General features: G+C 41.7%; 1 long non-coding RNA gene across 2 annotated transcripts; it reads right to left on the bottom strand.

Annotated features, from left to right (window-relative positions):
* Positions 1–10,398: 10,398 nt before the first annotated feature.
* LOC309365971 lies at positions 10,399–16,949 on the bottom strand. 2 transcript variants are annotated; one of them, XR_014166333.1, is made up of 3 exons: positions 16,793–16,949; positions 12,746–12,862; positions 10,399–10,582 (listed from the first exon to the last, which is right to left on the bottom strand). It is a non-coding gene; the product is annotated as an uncharacterized lncRNA (long non-coding RNA). The 2 variants fall into 2 exon arrangements; XR_014166334.1 differs by having other exon boundaries at positions 12,746–12,865; positions 16,793–16,919.
* Positions 16,950–24,015: the final 7,066 nt, after the last annotated feature.

The following is a 24,015-nucleotide window of genomic DNA, read 5'->3' as shown; positions in this document are numbered from 1 at the left end:
TGATTGATTTGCTTATACATACTTACCAGAGCTGGCCCAGACATGAGGCAAGGTGAGGTAACTGCCTTGGGTGGCAGGATCTATAAGCGCAGTAGGTCCGGTCTCCAAGGAATGCATCCCCTACTGCCAAGGCAGTATGTGCAAACAACTTGTAAAAATGGTTCTGTCCATCATACCTGCCAGACACTTTCCTTCTAATGTAAGCAATCAAGGATAGTTGAATTGAATCTTAAACCCAACAAAAAATTAACTGCTAGCTTTGTAATGGGATGCTCAGCCAAACACAGACCTTGCACTCATTGCACGAAATGCCCAAGGTTGCAATCAGTGCAGATGGGGTTATTGGTGCAGGGGATAAATCTAATAATAATAATAATAATAATAATAATAATAATAATAATAATAATAATTATTTATACCCCACCCATCTGGCTGGGTTTCCCCAGCCACTCTGGGCAGCTCCCATAATAATAATAATAATAATAATAATAATAATAATAATAATAATAATAATACAGCATTAACATTAAAAACTTCCCTAAACTGGGCTGCCTTCAGATGTCTTTTAAAAGGAAGATAGTTGCTTATTGCCTTGACATCTGATGGGAGGGTGTTCCATAGTACAGGCACTACTACCGAGAAGGCCTTCTGTCTGGTTCCCTGTATCCTCACTTCTCGGAGTGTGGGAATCATCAGAAGGCCCTCGGTGCTGGATCTCAGTGTCTGGGCTGAATGATGAGGGTGGAGAGGCTCCTTCAGGTATACAGGACAGAGGCTGTTTGGGCTTTAAAGGTCAGCACCAGCACCAAGCCATGCATATAGCTTACTCAAAGGGCATATTTCACAATGAAAGCAAGCAGAGGGGATCTCAGAAGAAGCTGTGTTAAGAATGGCACATTTCCATTTTCCACCAATGATCTGAAATTAGGAGGACGCTAAATGCACATTGTACATAGTGTGAAGATAACTAAAAGGTACAGTGTATGCACAGTTCAGCCTGTCCCAAGTAACTGAAATAATGTTCCTACTCCTGCTCATAATAACGCACTTTCATATATAATTAATTTTGATGAACTCCAGGAAGTGCACTATATGAATGCATAAGTTTCCAAGACTCACTCTCCCTCATTCACATTGTAATCTCATGTTTATGTAGCCAGTTTATGACTTCTCCTCCTTACAAGGGCAGAGTGTCCTTGAAAGGGCTTGTGCATGCATGTCATCAAGGGAGGAAAAGGAACTGGTCTACCCTATCAGTGGGGATAGGGTAGACCAGTTCCTTTTCCTCCCTTGATGCCATGCACCAGTGTTTCTTCCTCTGTCAGGGCTTTGCTTTGATGGAATACAAGAATCCACCACATGAGCCTGCTGGAGAAAAGAAGACTGTGATGGTGAAGAAGGCCTGCATGGTCACCATCTCATTGTTCAATGCTGTAGTGACAGAGAGTTGTGCAATGAATATATATAGAAAGGAACTTAAGGCCACCTGACTTAAAGCATGCATGCGCCCTTACTCTTTGGGCTGGCTCTCGCTTTTTCATCTTAATTAGGATCCGTTCTGGATAAGATTCAGTTAATTTTTAATTAATTAAATAATTAATTAATTAATTCAGTTTAATTTCTAAAAGCATTCATGAGTTAATCAATACTATGTAGGGTTAATGATTATAATTGTAGGGTTGTATTCAACATGCTGCTTATTTGGTCTGTGAGTGGGCCAATTATGATTTCTCGGCTCACCCAAGATGCTCTCTTGGGTTCTTGTTGAGATGCATCATCATGGAGAAGAAAAGAAAGCATCTGCTCCAGTTTGCTGAAGGCCAATGCTCTTGTTCCTTTTTGTGCATGAGTGGGCCAGTGATGATTTCTTGGTCCACTCCCTTTCCTCTTTGATCCCCGTAATAGGAATTGATGGTCTTGTTCAGATGTGTCACAATATTGTTGTTTTTTTAATGAAAAATGGGCATTATTTACAAATGTTACTAGGATTAGTTCTGGATTAGATATCAACTGTTATAATTTATTCAGATAAATTTACAATAGCACTCAAAAATTAATGGATACTTCCTGGGCATGGTCGGCCAATTGGTGCCAAAGAAGGATAGAACTTTCTTTATGTATGCTACAACAGCAGCAAGAATACTTATCGCAAAGTATTGGAAGACACAAGATCTACCCACCCGGGAAAAATGGCAGATGAAGGTGATGGATTACATGGAACTGGCGGAAATGACTGGCAGAATCTGAGACCAGGGAGAAGAGTCGGTGGAAGAAGATTGGAAGAAATTTAAAGTTTATTTACAGAAACATTTAAAATTAAAGAATGTTAGAAGGATGCTGGAATGAAGTTATGTGGTTTTAGCAGTAATGTTATAAAGGATTAAGTAAAAATGGATTGTTAATTGTGAGAATGTAAAGTTATATTATATTAAGATAAATTATTAAGACAAAAACAAAGATGGAAAGGATTTGCTGAAATAGTTAATTGAACTAGAATACAAAAAAGGGAGGTGTGAGGAGGTCAAGGAAACAAGCAAATGAAAGATAAGTTATGGAAAGATTGATTTGTTTTTTAACTGTTTCTATTTTTCTGTGTTTTCTTTTTTTCTTTTTTTTCTTCTTTACTTTTGTAATTTTTTGAAACTTTAATAAATATTATTTTAAAAAAACTAATGGATACTATGATAGGGTTAATAACTATGATTGTATTTCATTGGCCTAGCCCCTTTCTCTTTGATCCTCTTAAGGGGACATGGTATTCTTTTGGGTTCTTTTTGAAATGTGTCATCATGGAGATAAAAGGAAACTCTTGCTGCAGAGCGCTGAAGACCAGTGTGACTTGGGTTTTGCTTTGTCCCATTAACCTCCAGATTCCAAGATGACCTCAAAGGAACGGCTTCTGCTTCTTGCAATTATGAAATAATGTGTTCACTAACTCATATGGCAATTTCACAAGAAGCATGAAGAATGAACAAGAGCCATGTGATTCTATAACTGTTTTCTTAAATAAGCAATTATAACCACCCCACGGACCTTCTTAAAACTTTTGAGAAGCTAAATCCTTGCTCATGCTTGCAACCCTCTCTGTGCTGGTTCAGAGCTCAGCAGTTCTTCACAGGATACCCATGGAACTATGGCTTAGAAAAATGGGACATCAATTTGAGCTAATCTGTAAAATGGGTATAATAGTAGAGCCACTTCTGACATAAGGAGGAGGTGGTGTTGCGGGCTTCATGCCCTCAGCACGCGCACGGAGGCTGGTTTTCAGCCCTGCACGATTAGGGGAATTCTCAGGGCCGCGTCATCCCATGAGCCAGCCAATCGACTGGCTCGGGGTGTGTGGCTTGTCTCATTTAAGGCAAGCGCGGCCCCTGGGATCTCCCTCTTTGGTCCACACAGTTTCTCTCTGTTTTCTATTTCCCAATCTTAAATTTACTCCTCCACATTTCCAAATCAGTTTGTGACTTTTATCTTTTTTTACAGAAAGAAGTCCTCATAAAAAATCATCAGCATTTTTGTGTGATTTTTCACCTACTGTAATCTATCTTGAGTCTTCATTATATGCATACTTTACCCAAGCAAGTTTTGAAGAAATAATTGTGTTTCTGTTCATGTATTATTTCCAAGGCACTGGCTCTGAGGGGCAAGCCCTGGGCAGGAATAGGGGGAAGTGGAGTAGAGGGCAAAGAGTCTTGATTTTTTTTTTAATGCCTTGTGTGTCCACATCTAATCTTACCCTTTTCTAAAATTTATTTACTGGTGTGTGTTTCTTTTTTTGTAAATGTACCAAAGACTTTTGAACCACCCTGAGACCTCCAGGTATAGGGTGATATATAAATTCAATAAATAAAAATAAAATCAGGATTTCTCAGGAAAGGGAAGGGTGTGTGTGTTGTGTCCCGTTGGTGTAAAGATAGTCTTTTTTGGATTGGAAGTGCTCTGTGGTGGGTGGGAACAAAAAAATGGAGAGTCAAGGAGGGTCAGTTGGGGGGAGTGAGAAATGTGCCTATTTTCATCTGAGGAATGTTGGAGGGTGTGGGGAATGTAGCTTATCCAAGGGGTAATATTTCACATTGAAAGGAGGCAGGGTCTCTCAGAAGAATCTGTGTTAAGATTGGCACATTTCTCCTTTCCATCAATTATCTGTGATTAAGAGGACACTACATGCACATTGTACGTAGGGTGAATGCTCAGTTGATGCACAGCTCAGCCTGTCCCAAGAAACTGAAATATCACTGATCATAATGACCCAACTCCTGCCCATAAACATTTACTTGCACCATTAGGTATAGTTGATTTCAATGAATTCAATGAAGTGTAATTTATGAGTGCACCCAGAAGCTATCAAAGAACATTTAGAGAACAAAAGAACAAACAATAAAGCTTTCAAAGCTCTCTCTCTCTCCTGCTTTCATATCTCATATTTCATATCTCATATTCATGTGGCCAGGTTATGGTCCACTGCCCTTTCATTTCCCCATCTTATAAAGACAGGGTATCTTCTAGTGGGTTGTGCATGCATGTTATCAGAGGGGTTAAAGGGAACTGCCTACTCCACAGGGCAGGGAGCGGAGATCAGTTTTTTTACCTCTGTGAGCTAGGGCTTTGCTTTGACCCAGAACCCTTCTGATTCCAAGATGAGCGTAAAGGATCAGATCCTGCTCCTTGCAATCTGTGCTCTCCTCACACCTGGAGGTAAGTTCCATTGGCAAGGCACAGGATAAAGACTTTTCAGCAAGTGTGTAATACATAAACAGCGACTCCTCTTTTTGAAATAGAACCAAAATTTTCATAGCCTGGAGAGAAATTGGATTCCCCTCATATGATTTATTTAATCTCATCAACAATAAAGAAAGAGATATACAGTCGTACCTTGGCTGATGAATGCCTTGCGAATCAAATGTTTTGGCTCCTGAACACCACAAGCCCGGAAGTGGGTGTTCTGGTTTGCGAACGTTCTTTGGTACCTGAACATCCGATGCGGTTTCTGTGGCTTCTTGCAGCCAATCGGAAGCCATGCCTTGGTTTCCAAACATTTTGGAAGTCGAACGGACTTCTGGAATGAATTCTGTTTGACTTCTGAGGTACCACTGTTTATGAATTATGTGCAGGTACAATATATATATCTAGAGAGAGAGAGAGAGAAGGTAGAGAACAAGGAGGAAATCATAACATGTATGGTCATAACAATAAGTATACAATAATCAAATCAAATAAATATATTGTACAGAGTTTGAATCCATAAGCTCTTCAAACCAACAAAGAATTCCAAAGTTTTACTGCAACCTGCCTTTAAATTTGTTACAAAAATGTTGAAAATACAAATCAACTCATTGTTCTTAAACAACTAGCAATGTAGTCCAGTTTTAAGTTCTTACTTCTTAATATCATCCAATAACTATTCTCTCTCTGGTCCCATAGAAAGAGTCAGATAGGAAAATTGCTTCTTCAATATGCTAGCAACTTCAGAGAGAGATCCAAACTCTAAGCGATGAGTTACTGATTAACATAAACACTGAAAGTCTTTGGGAGTAAGCCCCAAGAAAAGAAAAATTAGTACCTGCCACCTTGCAGGACATATTTGAGAGAAGAAAAGGCTAAGGGGTAAACCCTGCAAAAATCCAGACTGGAGACCCTAAGATGGTTGGATCTGATATCCTTCCGGCAACTCCTGCAGCCAAGTTGGTGCCAAATATATATTGTTTTGCTTTCCTTTGGACCACATCAGCGAGGCCGAAAGGGGGTGTCTTGTCATCTGGGCAGCGCAGGACCTCTATACACAATACACACAAACATAGCTTTTTATGCACATTAAACTTTTACATGCTTTGCCTGTTACTATAGCTGCCCATTTGTGCTCTTGTTCTAACTCTATGGATATTTATTGAGAAGCTTTATTTGGAAGATCAGTTAAAGAATTTCATTTCTGCTCTTTGTAGGGAAAACTGCAAGAAATTTGGTTGTGTGGCATGTGTATTTCATTCTCAGCTGAAGCTTTGTTTTGGAATAGCTATTATTATAGACACGTGTCTTTTAGATACTCTGCTGTGTCGACAATGTCAGTCTATGCCACCAGATCTAACGTGTCAACAATACGATAGCTTTGAAACCTGCAAAGCTGACCCTGACACCAAAAACTGCAATGTAGCCAGAATCTACAAAGGTAGGTTATCCTAAGCCCACTGATATCACCTTCAACAGAGAGGCCTCATTCCAACAAGATGGGGTACACCTGTCCGATGAGGGAACTAATGTGCAGTTGGCTGACCTGGTGGGAGGTTTCAGGTCTTGGCTTCCGACGTGAGCCATTTAGTGGTGAGCATTTGCTCAAGTGGCAGTTTAGGCATTGTAGTCTTGGATGGAGGGGAGGTTGTAGCCTCTGCCTGTCAGAAGCTTGTCCTACACTCAAGTAGGACCCTGGTATGTTCTCTCCCTCCTGGTCGATTGTTCAGGAACTTCAAAAGCTTTCTTCAGCCCGAACATCACAATGACCGATGCCAACTGACACCAACACACTCAGGGATATGCAAAGTTTACGCAACTTGTGTGACAGACATCAGCAACTCAGCATTTTGACTAATCTACTTTAATTACATATAAACACACATGGAGCACTGCAACATGGCTCCCTCTTTCTCAAGCATCAGACAGCAAAGAGAAATAACAAAGGACAATAGCCCCACTTCACAGAACGACTCCCGGCTGGTTGCCCAGGAATGTACAAAGACAGGGGAATACTTCTTACCATCCTCTTTTTATTCAGTATTTACAGACAGAGCCTATAGAATCCAGCCTCTTGGATAATGCCGTTATCCTGAGTGAATCTCCACCCCTCGTCTCTTCCTCATTTGTCAATTTCATTGTCTCTGTCCTCTTTGCTCTCCTACTTTCAAGGCTTGCTGGGTTCAGGGGGGATCTGGAATGCTTTCTAAAGACACAGTGTCCATCAGCTGTTGCCCCCTGATGCTTCATCCTCCTCCTCTCCCATTATCTCCCAACTTTCCCCCTCATCTGCCTCTGAGCTGTGACCTCCCTCAAACCCTTGTTGTAATTCTGAACTGTCTTCTTCCTCCTCCCTGGAAGAGTCAAGCTGGGGAGGCAGTCTCCACCATTCCTCCTCTGCCCAGTCCCTGACAATTAGTAGCCCAGTGCAGGTGTATATGGCGACTAGACATATAATAGGAATAATTAATTATTATGGTAAAAATAGCCCGGCTCACTCTTTTTCCATGCCCCCCTCCTTAGGTGGAAACCTATATTCCATTGTACGTGGATGCTGGAGAAATGAAGACTGCAATGCTGAAGGAAGCTTTGAGGACACCAAAGTCATCCTAAAATGTTGCAGTGACAGTGACTTGTGCAATAAAGATATATAGAGAAGTCTTAAAGTCACCTGAAGTACTTCAACATAGACCAGCATATATGTATTCTTACGTCTTTGGTTGCCCTTCACCATTTACTTTCTCAAGAAGATCAAGTTGAAGTTGTGGCTATCTCTGTAATTCCGTGAACTGATAAGAATGAAAGCTACTATGTTATTCTGGTGTCTTGGTTTTATTTTTATCCCCCCCCCATAAGGTTGCAGAAGAAAACCTGGAAAATAAGTGGCAAAATCAGTAATGGCTGACTCTGCCGATTTTGATTTCTCTCAGTTTCTCATTTTCCTTATCCATTCTTCACATCTTCAAATTAGTTGGCACTTTTTTTTTGTTCAGAAAGGAAGTCCTCATAAAAATTCATTGACATCTTAATATGATTTTTCTCCTAATATAAACATATTTGTAAAACATACTATACCCAAGCATATTCTGCAAGCAGGGCATCCCTTTCTTTGCATGAGAGCCTGCTAGCTATTTTGGGCACCTCACTTTCACACCAAGATCTTGCCTCTAAAAAACCCACTTTTTCCAGTGACACAATCTTGTGTGGTCACATGACTCACATTGGAGTACGGCTGGGAAGATGCGTGCCCCAATTTTGTAAGTCTACACATTTACTTGTATTGCAAAATTCAGAGACAAGTGAATTTTGAAGGAGGACCCTGAATCTGGTCGCGTATTATTTCCCAAAGTGTAAATTTGGTATATTCAACTTTAAATGCAAACTGAATCAAGTTTCTCCCCCACCTCTAGGCACAAACCTCACAGGTGTTACAGATATACTTAAGAAGACTTCTGTGTGTTTATTTTTAGTGAATTTCATACAACGTATATGCCACTTTATTATTAAAAACCCCCTCAAATCAGTCTATAAAACTTCTTTGTAACATTAATCTAACTGTGCAAACAAATAAAAATCAAACAAACCACCATTCCCCAAACCTAAAATTGTGCTGAATGAATGAGCTAGGGAATGTGAAGATAGGCTCTACTTGCTTTTTTGTGTTGAACTTACAGGCTAGGACCATATAATATTTTATATGGGCAGGGCCAGACCAGGGGGTCTGGTCTACACAAGGCCATATATCTCATTCCTCTGTCCTGGAGGAAGAAGAATGACCAGAGCTGTATGACACATTCCAAATGGGGAAACGGACTGAGAGAGGATGCAGAGCAAAGACAGGTGAGATGGTGGCATGGCCTGGTGAGAAGGACTGGCCAAGAAGAATCTGGGAGGCCATATAGAGAGGACCACATTCAGCACCCAGCCTCCTGCTACAACGTGGCTATAAGCAGCGAGAGATGAAGGCTTAGAATCCAGAAATTGGCTTGGCAATCTCTCACTTCTGTGGAGATGTGCTTTTTAATTCAGTGTATAACCAATCCTCGCTTCCTCACTTCACTGACCATCTGTACATCAGTCTAGATGTTTTCCCTGACATGTCTCCATCATTCTTCACCAGGATGTTCAGAATTCTTTGAAAAGGTTCATGCCCACCTCACAGTTCTATTGCTCTTTGGGGGCTCAGAATGTGCAGGTGGCAGCCTTCCGGGAGGAGAAGTGTTTACCTGACTTTCCAGCAGTGGAGATGCTGCAAATTACTCAGAGGATGAGTCGGAGCTAGGAGGCCAGTGCTATGTAAATGCTCTGGTGGAGTCAAATACAGCATACTCTGCCATGCTTACTCTCTCACTGACCTTCCAGGAAAACTGTGGGATAACCAGCCTCACATAACCAACGTGCTTATGTCTAATTAATGCATGAAAGGCATCATCATCATCATCATCTATTTATACCCCGCCCACCTGGCTGAGTTTCCCCAGCCACTCTGGGCGGCTTCCAACAGAATATTAAAAACACAATAAGACATCAATCATTAAAAACTTTCCTAATCAGGGCTGCCTTCAGATGTCTTCTAAAAGTCAGATAGTCATTTATTTCCTTGAAATATGATGGGACGGCATTCCACAGGGCGGGTGCCACTACTGAGAAGGCCCTCTGCCTGGTTCCCTGTAACCTCATTTTTTGCAGTGAAAGAAGCAGCAGAAGACCCTTCGGAGCTGAACCTCAATGTCTGGGCAGAACGAGGGGGATGGAGACACTCTTTCAGGTCAAGTCAAGGCCGTGTAGTGCTTTAAAGGTCAACACCAACACTTTGAATTGTGCTCGGAAACATACTGGGAGCCAATACAGAAATAAATAAAGTATATGGTGGGTTGTTCCCCCCCCTTAAAACCATACAGTAAGCTGTTCTGCCAGGTTTAGCTTACTTTGGGAGGGAATGTTAATCAAGCCTATTGTTCCCCTTCGGTCTACACAAGAATCACAGCGTGTGAAGAGGTTTGAGCTGGTTGCTCCAGCTGAACCACAAGACTCTCACCAGCCATTCTTGAGTTCATATACCAATAATTTAGGAGCTTTCACCACTTGGTAACAAAACCAAGTTTTACTGCCAGTGTAACTTTCTGCATCTCATACATCTGACCTTGTGCTACCTGTTGCTTCTCTGGTTACCAGAACATGCTCAAAGTTCTCTGCATGCTGACAGCTAGGGAGATCTGGCCTTCATGAAAACAGGTCTGGGCATGCTCAGAACAGACAGATGATTCTATCAGGGTTGTTGTGGCATCTCGTTGGAATGTCCTCTTGACAACAGGAGAGAGAATGGGGAACTGCTCAAGTGGGGCTGGCAGTCGTTTTATAGAAACATGGGAGGGATATTATTATTATTATTATTATTATTATTATTATTATTATTATTATTATTATTTAGAATTACTTCTGGATTAGATATTAATTACTATAATTCATTTTAAACTAAAGTATCTCCCTTCAAAAATGCTTGAGCCTTAGCAAAGTTTACAAATTGAATGACCAGGTGACTACATTGTTCAAGAAACTGAAGGTTTCACTCCATCTTCAGATGCAGTCTCACAAAGAGTGTGTTTCACAAGTTCTACCTGTGGGATCTTTATGAAATCTGATTGGGAGAAAGAAAAAGCGGTCGAAAGGAAAGGGTCCATGCATGTTTAGGTTTATTCCCCATTTCCAATTACATTACAATAGTTACGGCCGTCACAGCATTTAATTTTGAAGGCCACCTTCTTTTCTGGATATTCCTTTTTGATATCACAAAATGTACTAGTTACAGGTGGCTTACAGTTAAAACAGCAGTCTTGCTGTATTGCAGTGAGCGTTCCTCCTAGAACGAGATCCAGAGAGAAAATAAGGAAAGAAAGGGTTTGACAAATTGCCCTTCTTGAATAGGTATCTCATAAACTAAAGTATCTTAAAGGCACACCTCAAATGATTTTTTTCATATATTTCATAAATTTCATACTTCCTATACTTGTACTGAGGCACACGAGCGCTTTGTGTCATCAGTATACGCAAATGGCTGGCTTATTTAAGGCTATATTGAACTTTTATTCTCAATAATAATGGAACTCACAGATGGTGAATGCTCTTTATTATTTGTAAAAGGAATCTTTATATGAGTTCGAGTTTATATTTTATTGTCCCTTTGGAGGCACACTGTATCTTTGTATTTTGGTCTTCCAGGCTGTCATGCTATAGAGTTTAAAATTCAGATAATTTGTTTTGCTTGTTTGCACTTTTTGTTGTTGTCAAGAAATCAATTAAAAATAAATAAATAAATAAATAAATAAATAAATAAATAAATAAATAAAGTGGATGGTTGGTTGTTTCCCCCCTCTTAAAACCAGCCAACATAAGATGTCTAAAATTTGCAAGTCCTCATGAGATACACCTTGAGTAAGCTACTCGCATTCTCCTTCCTCCAGAGATGAGATAAGGGGAAAAGGGTCCACTGCTCAGAGAGGACTTTAACCCTGGCCCAAGACAAACATGCTGTACTTTGGACCAAGGCGTACACCATGCAAGATCAGTCTAGCTTGTCTTTATGCTACCAGTTGTGGTTCGAGGACCCGACCCCCGCAAAGTGAAATGAAGACACGAGGACACGTGATATAGGGTTAATGGGCTAGGAAAGGCCACAATTTTATTGATTACAGCAGTGAAAAGGTATTGGCTTAGGCATTGGATCACAAAACAGATGGGTTTATTCACCAGTAGGTGGAGCCTGTTGATGCTAATCCAACTATAGGCTCACCCCTGCTGTCACCGAGGGTCGTGCCATGGCCTCCCGCCAAGCAGGCATCGGACAGAATACATGACCGCCAGATTCCTTTAATGGAATACCCATAAAAATTGAAGGCATAGGCGATGGCCACACCTAGCACTTTGACACACCACAACACATTATTCCAATGCCTAACCTACCCACCAATACCACAAAAGTTGTGACGATTGCTACAAGGTATGCGAAAAAACCAAAAAGCCTAATGCCAAATGGAAAAACTCCTACCAGGCCCCCTGGCCAACCAGGGTGACCAACCTAAGGTCCATAGCAAGGCCAATGACCTAAGCCCTAACTCGAAGGGAGTGGAGGGTGGGTGACTCGCACGGAATGACGACAACGAGGAATGAGGCCAGGGAGAGGCTGGCGCTGCAGCAAAAGGCTGCTGAACATGCCCCCTCCGTGGCACCTGGTTGGATGGCCACCGGTGGGGTTGTGAGCGCCAGCCAGGTGAGCTGGAGGCAGGGGGCAAACGCCCCCTGCTAGGGCAGTGCTCGGGCTCCCGCCCACAACCACTCCCCTCTCTTTCAGGGAGGAGAGTCTTTGTGGTTCGAGGACCCGACCCCCGCAAAGTGAAATGAAGACACGAGGACACATGATATAAGGTTAATGGGCTAGGAAAGGCCACAACTTTATTGATTACAGCAGTGAAAAGGTATTGGCTTAGGCATTGGATCACAAAACAGATGGGTTTATTCACCAGTAGGTGGAGCCTATTGATGCTAATGCAACTATAGGCTCACCCCTGCTGTCACCGGGGGTCGTGCCATGGCCTCCCGCCAAGCAGGCATCGGACAGAATACACGACCGCCAGATTCCTTTAATGGAATACCCCTAAAAATTGAAGGCATAGGCGATGGCCACACCTAGCACTTCGACACACCACAACACATTATTCCAATGCCTGATTCCCTGCGTGCAAGGAAGACATTCATGAAAGTGCAAAAACCAACCACCCAGGCTCAAATCCTCCAAAGGGGGAGGATCTGAGACTGTGCTGTGTGGCTTCGATAGGCAGGAAGAAGGAGAGGCCAAACAGTGGGCTTCTGGGACCGTATTCCCCCCTCACCCTCTTTTGAGAGAACACTAGTATTTTTGCAGCAAGAATTCCCTCTTTGTTTTATTAAAACAAAAGAAGAGAAAGTTTGGGGAGATGAGTTCCAACAGTTTGGGTATATGCAGTTGGAGCTCCGGCATATAGCTTACCTCTAAACTCCTGCACAAGATAGCAGGCATGTGGTCCAGACGGCACTTTACAGACAGTTCGTTCACCAGCCTCACTGGTTACAACATTGGTTTTGCCTTTCATACATAACAAAGCATCTGCTTGGGAAGAGAAAATGTACATGATCAAATCTCTTGCCAACCCAAATCTCAGCTAAGAAAGGACCAAACAACCTTAGCTGACAAATTTTGTTACAATACTTCATGTATACAGCAGAAAAGAAACCCTGAGGCTAGAGGTAATCCAGGTGAAATGTCACCCATTTTCATCATCCCTGGGCTTTCCCTTCTGGCTGAGTCACTGTCATGCCATTGCATAAATAATTTAGCTTTTGTGAGGAAGTAGAAACTCATCTTGACTGAAGTCTGTGGATCAAAGGAACAAGAGCATTGTTCTTCAACTATGGATCCTTAAATGTTGTTGGAGTGCAGCTCCCATCATCTCTGGACCCTGGCCCTTGGCTAAGCTGACTAGGGAGATTGAGAGGATGTTATCCACCCAACAACATCTGCTGACCCAAGTTTGAAGAACACTAGACTACAGAAGGAAGGTCCTGTTCAGACATAACAGGGAAGTTTAAGCTGTGAGGTAAAGTGTGCTGACAGACAAGAAGATGAATGCTGTTAAGGAACACTAAGGAACAAAGAGGTTGAGTGACCAGAGGAAGTGATCAGAATGGAGAGAGGTCTTGGACATGGGCCATGAGCACTGAGCAGTGTCAAGCAACAGGTTTCATCTGGGACAGAAATCCTTGCACTAACAGATGACTTTGTTGGAACCTACCTTATGATTTACTTTTGCCTGTACTGTGCCACTGAATTTCAGCAGAGAATTTTTTACACACAGCTAGTTTGGATTGAATATTTCGCTAAATTTCCCTCATGTTTTTCTACAACAAACAAATATGACTCCTAAATTGGCCCTGCCATTTTTACGTGTGGAACAACCAGTCTTCTCCATTTTTTGAAATGAGATTCCTTTCTTTGCCAGGTCTTCGCTTGGAAATTGCTTTCTGTGTGAAAATCCTGTGTGAAAAGAGTTTCTAAATGGTATTAAGGCAATCTATACAGAACAGAGAGCAAAATTGATAGTTAATAGCGTAATTACAGAAGATAAAAAAATATCTAAAGGAACAAGACAAGGTCGCCCGCTCTCGTCATTGTTATTTATAACGGTTCTGGAGGTCTTTTTAAATGCAATTAGACAAAATAAACAAATAAAAGGGGTGACAGTAGGTCAGAATGAGTATAAAGTTAAAGCCTTTGCCGATGATTTGGTAATAACAATCGAAGAACCAATTGAAAGTGTAAAAGAGGTATTGAATGAGATTGAAGAAGTTGGGAGGGTAGCCGGATTTAGACTGAATAAGAAAAAGACTAAAATGATTGCAAAAAATATGAAACAAAGTAAGATTGAAACAATGCAGCAACAGACGGAGATAGAGGTGGTGAAAAAGGCAAAATATCTGGGAATTTGTTATCTCCCACAAATATTGATTTGTATCAAAATAATTATATTCCGGTTTGGAAGGGAATAAGGAATGATCTGGAGGTGTGGGGTAGAATGATACTATCTTTTTGGGGTAGAATTTCTACAATAAAGATGAGCGTACTGCCAAAGATGTTATTCTTATTTCAGACTATGCCCATTATAAAGGGGATAGGAATTTTTAAAGAATGGCAAAGAGTGATTTTAAGGTATATCTGGCAGGGGAAGAAGCCAAGAATAAAATATAAGTTATTGACAGATGTAAAAGAAAGAGGAGGCTTCGCCCTACCAGATATGAAATTATATTATGAAGCAGCATGCCTATGTTGGCTAAAGAAATGGATAAAATTAGAAAATAAGGAGTTACTAGATCTTGAAGGTTTTGATAACAGATTTGGTTGGCGCGCGTATCTATGGTGTGATAAGAAGAAAGTCCATAAAGGAGGTTTGGGCTGGGTGTTCATCAGTATGCAGATGATACCCAGCTCTACCTCTCTTTTAAATCAGAACCAGTGAGGGCAGTGAAGGTCCTGTGTGAGTGTCTGGAGGCGGTTGGAGGATGGATGGCGGCTAACAGATTGAGGTTGAATCCTGACAAGACAGAAGTACTGTTTCTGGGGGACAGGAGGCGGGCAGGTGTGGAGGATTCCCTGGTCCTGAATGGGGTAACTGTGCCCCTGAAGGACCAAGTGCGCAGCCTGGGAGTCATTTTGGACTTACAGCTGTCCATGGAGGTGCAGGTCAATTCTGTGTCCAGGGCAGCTGTTTACCAGCTGCATCTGGTACGTAGGCTGAGACCCTATCTGCCTGCGGACTGTCTCGCCAGAGTGGTGCATGCTCTGGTTATCTCCCGCTTGGACTACTGCAATGCACTCTATGTGGGGCTACCTTTGAAGGTGACTCGGAAACTACAACTAATCCTGAATGCGGCAGCTAGACTGGTGACTGGGAGCGGCCGCCGAGACCATATAAGACGGGTCTTGAAAGACCTACATTGGCTCCCAGTATGTTTCCGAGCACAATTCAAAGTGTTGGTGCTGACCTTTAAAGCCCTAAACGGCCTCGGTCCAGTATACCTGAAGGAGCGTCTCCACCCCCATCATTCTGCCCGGACGCTGAGGTCCAGCGCCGAGGGCCTTCTGGCGGTTCCCTCATTGTGAGAAGCAAAGCTACAGGGAACCAGGCAGAGGGCCTTCTCGGTAGTGGCGCCCACCCTGTGGAACACCCTTCCAGCAGATGTCAAAGCAATAAACAACTACCTGACATTCAGAAGACATCTTAAGGCAGCCCTGTTCAGGGAAGTTTTTAACGTGTGATTTTACTGTATTTTTTGTTTATATGGAAGCCGCCCAGAGTGGCTGGGGAGGCCCAGCCAGATGGGCGGGGTATAAATAATAAATAATAAATTATTATTATTATTATAAAGGTTTTGGAAACCACATTTTCAGGAGTTCGCTAATAGAAATATGGGAAAGATATAAAAATTTACTGGAACCAAAAGTTCCACATTGGCTATCTCCATTGGAGGTTATGAGTGTAAAAAAAAATTAATATGAGAGGTAAATGGATCACATATGGAGAATTGGTAATTAAAGAAGGAGGAAAATGGAAACTAAAACCATATGAACAAGTTAAAGATCATGTATATGATTGGTTGCATTATTTCCAGGTAAACGAAATGTTTAAAAAAGATCTAAAAGAAAGTGGTTATGTAGAAAAAGATTCTAAGTTCCAAACAGATATAATAAACAATGAATGTAAAACTTTGTCAAAAATGTATAAGATATTATTGGAATGGCATACGAAAGATGAAGAGGTTAAATCGGTAATGATACAATGGGCCAAAGATTTTGGATATAACATACAATTTGATGATTGGGAAAAACTGTGGAAAGAGAATGTAAAATTTACTGCATGTATGGCATTGAAAGAAAATGTTATGAAAATGTTTTATAGATGGTAGATTACACCAGTAAAACTAGCAAAGATCTATAAGACGTGTAACAAATGTTGGAAATGTAAAGGAAAAGAAGGAACATTCTTCCATATGTGGTGGGAATGTAAGAAAGTGAAAAGTTTTTGGGAAATGATTTATAATGAAATGAAAAAGATGTTAAGATATACTTTTGTAAAAAAACACCAGAGGCTTTTCTATTAGGGATCACAGGAAAGGAAATAAGAAGAAAAGACGGTAAACTCTTTCAATATGCAGTTACGGCAGCTAGAATCTTGTTGGCCCAGAAATGGAAACAAGAGGAAATACCGACGATAGAAGAATGAAACTGACAGACTATGTGGAATTGGACAATCTGACTGGTCCTCCTTTAAACAGGCCTTTCACTGACTGACATGCAATGCCCTTTTAAAATGTGTCAGGGGGAAATTATAGGTTTGTTCTTGTTTTTTATTTTGATGACTTATCTTGTGTTTTTATATTGTGATTTTATGTGGTGGGTTTTTTAAAAAAATTATTAAAGATTTATTAGTTTACAAAAAAAGAAAAGAAAATCCTTCTCCGATCCCTTGTCAATGGACCTTACCTCCAGATGTGAAGAGGAGAAAGGCAGAGATTGCAAGGAGCAGGATCTGATTCTTCGGGGCCATCTTGGAATCGAGAGGGTTCTGTGGTCACAGCACATCTCAAGTCACATTGGCTTTCAGCAAACTGGAGAAGAGGCTTCCTTTTATCCCCATGAAGAGACATCTCCAAAAGAATCCAAGAGAACATCATGTCCCCTGAAGAGGATCAAAGAGACTGCAGTGTGGTCCTATCAGCCCACTTGTGGACAAAATAAGAAGCTGTAATAGATACACCCCACAATTATAAGTGAATTTACGTGTATATAATTAACTATGAATCCTATTTTTAAAATTAATTTGAATGAGTTGCAGCATTTCATATTTGCTCCAGATCCTGATCCAGAACTGTTCCTACTAAAGTTTATAAATAATGCCCACACATAAAAACATTCCCCACTTCAATGCTATCTTGCGACTGAATGTAATTGCATGCCAAGACCCTGAGGCTTCCCCCTTATGTTGAATAATGACAGATGGACACCATATATGGGCAAAATTTAGGCCACAACTTTATTGGTTAGCCAAAGTGAGCAGTATTGGCTTTGGGATTGGAACTGAACCAACTATATCTGACTCCTGCCCACCTGCAGGAAGTCTCACAAGGGTTAACCACCAGCAGGGGGAGCCCTGCTGATGCACATCTTTTTTTTTTTAATAAATATTTATTAAAGTTTTTTTTAAATACAAATGCATAATAAACAACATTACTTATATCATAATATAGCTTCATAACTTCCTTGGACTCCCTCACGTCTCCCTCTCCCACTTACATCGTTAGAAAATTTTTTTCCAAGCAAATTATAATCTTGTTTACAATCTTATATCCGCTCATTACATATTATCTAACAATTTTCCGAAAGGTTTATGTTTTCCTTAATCTCACTTATCGTCAAATTCAAATCTAATTTGGTGGTGGCCAATTATTTATGATCTAGCATCCTTCTTAACATTCAACCAAATTGCAATATTTTTGTAAATAAGTCTTAAATTTCTTCCAGTCTTCTTCAATCCTCTCTTCTCCCAGGTCTCGGATTCTGCCAGTCATCTCAGCCAATTGCATATAGTCCATCCATGCCCCCCTCCTTAGGTGGAAACCTATATTCCATTGTACATGGATGCTGGAGAAATGAAGACTGCAATGCTGAAGGAAGCTTTGAGGACACCAAAGTCATCCTAAAATGTTGCAGTGACAGTGACTTGTGCAATAAAGATATATAGAGAAGTCTTAAAGTCACCTGAAGTACTTCAACATAGACCAGCATATATGTATTCTTACATCTTTGGCTGCCCTTCACCATTTCCTTTCTCAAGAAGATCAAGTCAAAGTTGTGGCTATCTCTGTAATTCCGTGAACTGATAAGAATGAAAGCTACTATGTTATTCTGGTGTCTTGGTTTTATTTTTATTCCCCCCCCCTTCCCATAAGGTTGCAGATGAAAACCTGGAAAATAAGTGGCAAAATCAGTAATGGCTGACTCTGCCGATTTTTATTTCTCTCAGTTTCTCATTTTCCCTAATCCATTCTTCGCATCTTCAAATTAGTTGACATTTTTTTTGTTCAAAAAGGAAGTCCTCATGAAAATTCATCGACATCGTAATATGATTTTTCTCCTAATATAAACATATTTGTAAAACATACTATAGCCAAGCATATTCCACAAGCAGGGCATCCCTTTCTTTGCATGAGAGCATGCTAGCTATTTTGGGCACCTCGATTTCACACCAAGATCTTGCCTGTAAAAAACCCACTTTTTCCATTGCCATGATCTTGTGTGGTCGCAGGACTCACATGGGAGCACAGCTGGGAAGATGTGTGTCCTAATTTTAGGACTCAGCATGTTGGAGAGCATGCCTATGTTGATACATTTTTGTGCACTTTACTTGTATTGCAAAATTCAGAGATGAGTGAATTTTGAAGGAGGACTCTAAATCTGGTTGCGTATTATTTCCCAAAGTGTAAATTTGGCATATTCACCTTTAAATGCAAACTGAATCAAGTTTCTCCCCCACCCCTAGGCACAAACCTCACAGGTCTGTGCTTATTTTTAGTTAATTTCATACAACCTATATGCCACTTTATTATTAAAACCCCCCTCAAATCAGTCTATAAAACTTCTTTGTAACATTAATCTAACTGTGCAAACCAACAAACCTAAAATTGTGCTGAATGAATGAGAGAGGGAATGTGAAGATAGGCTCCACTTGCTTTTATGTGTTGAACTTATAGGCTAGGACCATATAATCTTTTATGTGGGCAGGGCCAGACCAGGGGGTCTAGTCTACACAAGGCTATATTTCTCATTCCTCTCTCCTGGGAGGAAGAAGCATGACCAGAGCTGTAGGACACATTCCAAATGGGGAAACGGACTGAGAGAGGATGCAGAGCAAAGACAGGTGAGATGGTGGCATGGCCTGGTGAGAAGGACTGGCCAAGAAGAATCTGGGAGGCCATATAGAGAGGACCACATTCAGCACCCAGCCTCCTGCTACAACGTGGCTATAAGCAGCGAGAGATGAAGGCTTAGAATCCAGAAATTGGCTTGGCAATCTCTCACTTCTGTGGAGATGTGCTTTTTAATTCAGTGTATAACCAATCCTCGCTTCCTCACTTCACTGACCATCTGTACATCAGTCTAGATGTTTTCCCTGACATGTCTCCATCATTCTTCACCAGGATGTTCAGAATTCTTTGAAAAGGTTGTTCATGCCCACCTCACAGTTCTATTGCTCTTTGGGGGCTCAGAATGTGCAGGTGGCAGCCTTCCGGGAGGAGAAGTGTTTACCTGACTTTCCAGCAGTGGAGATGCTGCAAATTACTCAGAGGATGAGTCGGAGCTAGGAGGCCAGTGCTATGTAAATGCTCTGGTGGAGTCAAATACAGCACACTCTGCCATGCTTACTCTCTCACTGACCTTCCAGGAAAACTGTGGGATAACCAGCCTCACATAACCAACGTGCGTATGTCTAATTAATGCATGAAAGGCATCATCATCATCATTTATTTATACCCCGCCCACCTGGCTGAGTTTCCCCAGCCACTCTGGGCAGCTCCCAACAGAATATTAAAAACACAATAAAATATCTATCCTCAAAAACTTCCCTAAACAGGGCTGCCTTCTTTTTTTTTTTTTTAAAAAAATAATATTTATTGAAATTTCTGAGAAAAAAGAAAAAAAGAAATTACATAGTCCAAAAAAAAGAAAAAAGTACAAAATACAGGAAAAAAAGAAAAGGAAAAATATGAACAAGCTAAAAACAAATCCCTCTTTCTCTGTCTTATAATTCATTTACTTATTTCCATGACTTCCCCACACCTCCTTTGTATTCCAATTCAAATAATTAGTTCAGCAAATTTTTCTCTCTTTGTTTTATCTTAGTTGTTTATCTTAAACATATTATATCATTCTATTTTTCATCTAGTTATCCAACCATTTTTTGCATATTCCCTTTTAACCTTATTGTTAGAAATCACTTCGTTTCATTCCTACTTCATTTTGACATCCATTGAATTTACACTGTGTCAGAGCTGCCCCAAGGTCCCAGCTCACAGAGGACCAACGCCAGGTCGTCGTTATGTACAAAAGTCTTTATTAAAGTTCAGTTTCCATTTCAAAGCCGCAGCACGCAGCTCTACGTCTTAAACCCTAGACCGTCGAAGTCCCGTCCGAATCTCCTCCCCCCGACACCAGTTTAAGATCATAGCCCTGCTCCACCTCTTCCGCTGCTCTCTCCTCCTCTGGGTCCTCCTGCCCGCTGGGGCATTCCCCTTTCTGGACTCTTCTGACGCTGAGTCGCCTGACTCCTCCCCCTGCCTCCGCCAGGCTTTAGGACCTGGTTCCCAATCCTCATTCTCTGCTGTCCTGTACATTTGAACTTGTCTCTCGCGCCAACCCAGTAACCTTCCTCCTGACCGTTACACTGCTTCTGTCACTGCTTCCCTCTTCTGGGAGGCTCACTGGACTTGACCTCCCCTCCTTTGCCTGACTCTCCGATGGAGGCGTGGTCAGCCCTGACTCATCTTCTCTCCCTGGTGGGGGATACGCTGGCCCCGATACCTGGGACTCTTCCCCCCCACTATGCTCTGGTGGGGAAGCTGGTCCTGATTTCCAACTGCTGCTCTGGGAGTCCCCGCTGGCCCCTTGCTCCTGGGGTGTCCCCCTTGGGAACCCCCTTGCCCTGGCCACTGGCGCCCCCTTCTGTGAATCTTCCGATTCGCTGGAGAGGCTCATGGAATCTCTCGGGCCACTGTCATCTTCTCCTACGCTCCCCTCGGATTCTTCCCCTTCGCTCTCCATCTCCTCCCTTCCCTGTGCTTCTGCTCTTGAGCCCCTGACACACTGTTTCTGCAAATAGTCCTTAAATTTCTTCCCATAAAGTTTCAAAATTTAAACCATATTTATGCCTAATTTCTTCAAACCTTTCTACTAAAGCCATTTTTTCCCCTTTCCAACAAATTCCCTGTTATTTCATTAATATCAAACTAATTCCAAAAATAAATAGAAGTTCTCCTCAAATTTTTATCCAACGTCCCTTCTTCCTGGTTTCGGGTTATGTCAGTCCTTTTAAGTCTCACGTCCAGTCCATCAATCTGGTGTTCTGATATCCGAGGCTCTTAAGTCTCTTCCATGCCCCCTCTGCAGATTTTCTTGTTCCTGTTTATTCTTACACCCTTCCCTGTCCCTTGTTGTTTTCTTTCGTAATTTCTTCTCTTTCTCCTTGGGTGGTGGACCTCCGGGGAAGTCCAACCGGTAATAATCTCCCTTTTCTTTCATCAGGCTAGCCGATTCCCCAGAGTCCCACTCCCCCAGGTTAATTTTGTAATCCAAAAAGTAGTTGTTCCAGAAGTAGTTGTCAACCCGTTCCAGAGTCCTGCCAGAGCTGAGAGCTTCCTTAACTCCAAACACTTCCAGAAACACACCATATTCAATCTTGCAGTACTGCGGCTTTTGGTCGTGCAGGACTTTAGGTTTCTCCATCTGTGTCTTTTGAAGTGCAATCACAACCTCTTCCATCATCATCTGCCCTTGAGCTTGTCCTGTCAAGCCAGTTTTCTGAATTAATTGTTGTGGAGCTTCTTTATCCTTATTTTCTGTTAGTTCATATTTACCGGCTACAACAGACATAAAATATAGCTTTTCATTCATCAAGTTCATTTTCTCATGCAGCTGCTGTAGCATAGCATTTATTCTGCCAAGGTCAGACGACAAGATTTCTTCCTGGCACATTGCTGTTCAAGGTCAGGCAGCTGGTCCTACGGTCTAATTCCCAGAGTTGTAGAGTTTCACTATAAACTGCAGCAACAAATTGACAAGCTCCCTCTAGGGGACACAATTTCAGTTCACATCCATCTTTAAAATGTATCCAACAAAGGAAAATTTACTTTCGGTTTTCAAATACTTTGTTTCCTTAACATGCAAAATGCAGAAAGCAGCATTAAAGATAATTTGTTTCTCTTCTTTTTGCTATCTGTCAAAAATAAACCACTTTCACTCGATGGGCATCTCCAAAAATTTCTGTTCTGACACCCTGTCCCCAGGTTTGGGACGACAGAGACTTATGTTCCTTTACTCTCTCTCCGCAGGCTTAAGAAATCAGAGATTTTCCCCCCTTTCCCCTGCTGTCAAGGGGGGGGGGGTTTGTTGTTTATGAATGCAGGAAATTTCAGTCTTTAAATCAATTTTCCAGGCTTTTTAGCTTATAAAGTCTTTGCTTCAGTCTATTTACAAAGCAGAAGGCTGACTTCCTGTTTAGACCTTCCCGCTTTGTGCCTAATTCATAAATTTTGTAATTTTCTTAGTCGAATCTTCCGTTTTTACTCACAGGTATTTTTTGAGTCCAATTATCATCAGGAAAAAGTCAGCGCTCTCCGGTGATGGCTGCGTGGCTTCCCTCCGTGAAAGTAGCAGTTGGTTTGATGCACCGCGCTGCTCACCCCACTTCGCTCCGGAGCCCCAAAAAGGGGTTTCCCGCGAGTAGGGGAGGGGCTCTTGGCGCTCTGCCGAACCCCACATCCTCTGCCTGGGGTCTTGCCATAGCAGGCCTCCACCTTCGCCGCTATGGGAAGACCCAACTTTCACGGAGCCCGCTCCTCCAGTCGGAGGAACTCCGCCATTCACCAATGGCGCTAACCTGGAAGTCCCTAAACAGGGCTGCCTTCAGATGTCTTCTAAAAGTCAAATAGTAGTTTATTTCCTTGACATCTGATGGGAGGGCGTTCCACAGGGCGGGTACCACTACTGCCTGGTTCCCTGTAACCTCACTTTTTGCAGTGAAAGTAGCAGCAGAAGGCCCTTGGAGCTGAACCTCAATGTCTGGGCAGAACGATGGGGATGGAGACACTCTTTCAGGTCAAGGCAGTGTACTGCTTTAAAGGTCAGCACCAACACTTTGAATTGTGCTCGGAAACATACTGGGAGCCAATGTAGGTCTTTCAGGACCATACAGTAAGCTTTTCTTCCAGCTTTAGCTTACTTTGGGAGGGAATGTTAATCAAGCCTATTGTTCCCCTTCAGTCTACCTGAGAATCACAGCATGTGAAGAGGTTTGAGCTGGTTGCTCCAGTTGAACCACAAGACTTTCACCAGCCATTCTTGAGTTCATATAACAATAATTTAGGAGCTTTCACCACTTGGTAACAAAACCAAGTTTTACTGCCAGTGCAACTTTCTGCATCACATACATCTGACCTTGTGCTACCTGTTGCTTCTCTGGTTACCAGAGCATGCACAAAGTTCTCTCCATGCTGAAAGCTAGGGAGATCTGGCTTTCATGAAAACAGGTCTGGGCATGCTCAGAACAGACAGATGATTCTATCAGGGTTGTTGGGGCATCTCGTTGGAATGTCTTCTTGACAACAGGAGAGAGAATGGGAAACTGCTCAAGTGGGGCTGGCAGTTGTTTTATAGAAACAAGGGAGGGATATTATTATTATTATTATTATTATTATTATTATTATTATTATGAATTACTTCTGGATTAGATATTAATTACTATGATTCATTTTAAACTAAAGTATCTCCCTTCAAAAATGCTTGAGCCTTAGCAAAGTTTACAAATTGAATGACCAAGTGACTACATTGTTCAAGAAACTGAAGGTTTTGCTCCATCTTCAGATGCAGTCTCATAAAGAGTGTGTTTCACAGGTTCTACCTGTGGGATCTTTATGAAATATGATTAGGAGAAA

This window comes from Podarcis melisellensis, assembly GCF_964234715.1.
Source record: "Podarcis melisellensis genome assembly, chromosome: 3".
In the NCBI taxonomy this organism is placed as follows: Eukaryota; Metazoa; Chordata; class Lepidosauria; order Squamata; family Lacertidae; genus Podarcis; species Podarcis melisellensis.
Note: the sequence above shows the minus strand (reverse complement) of the source record. Positions and strands in the feature narration are given on the sequence as shown.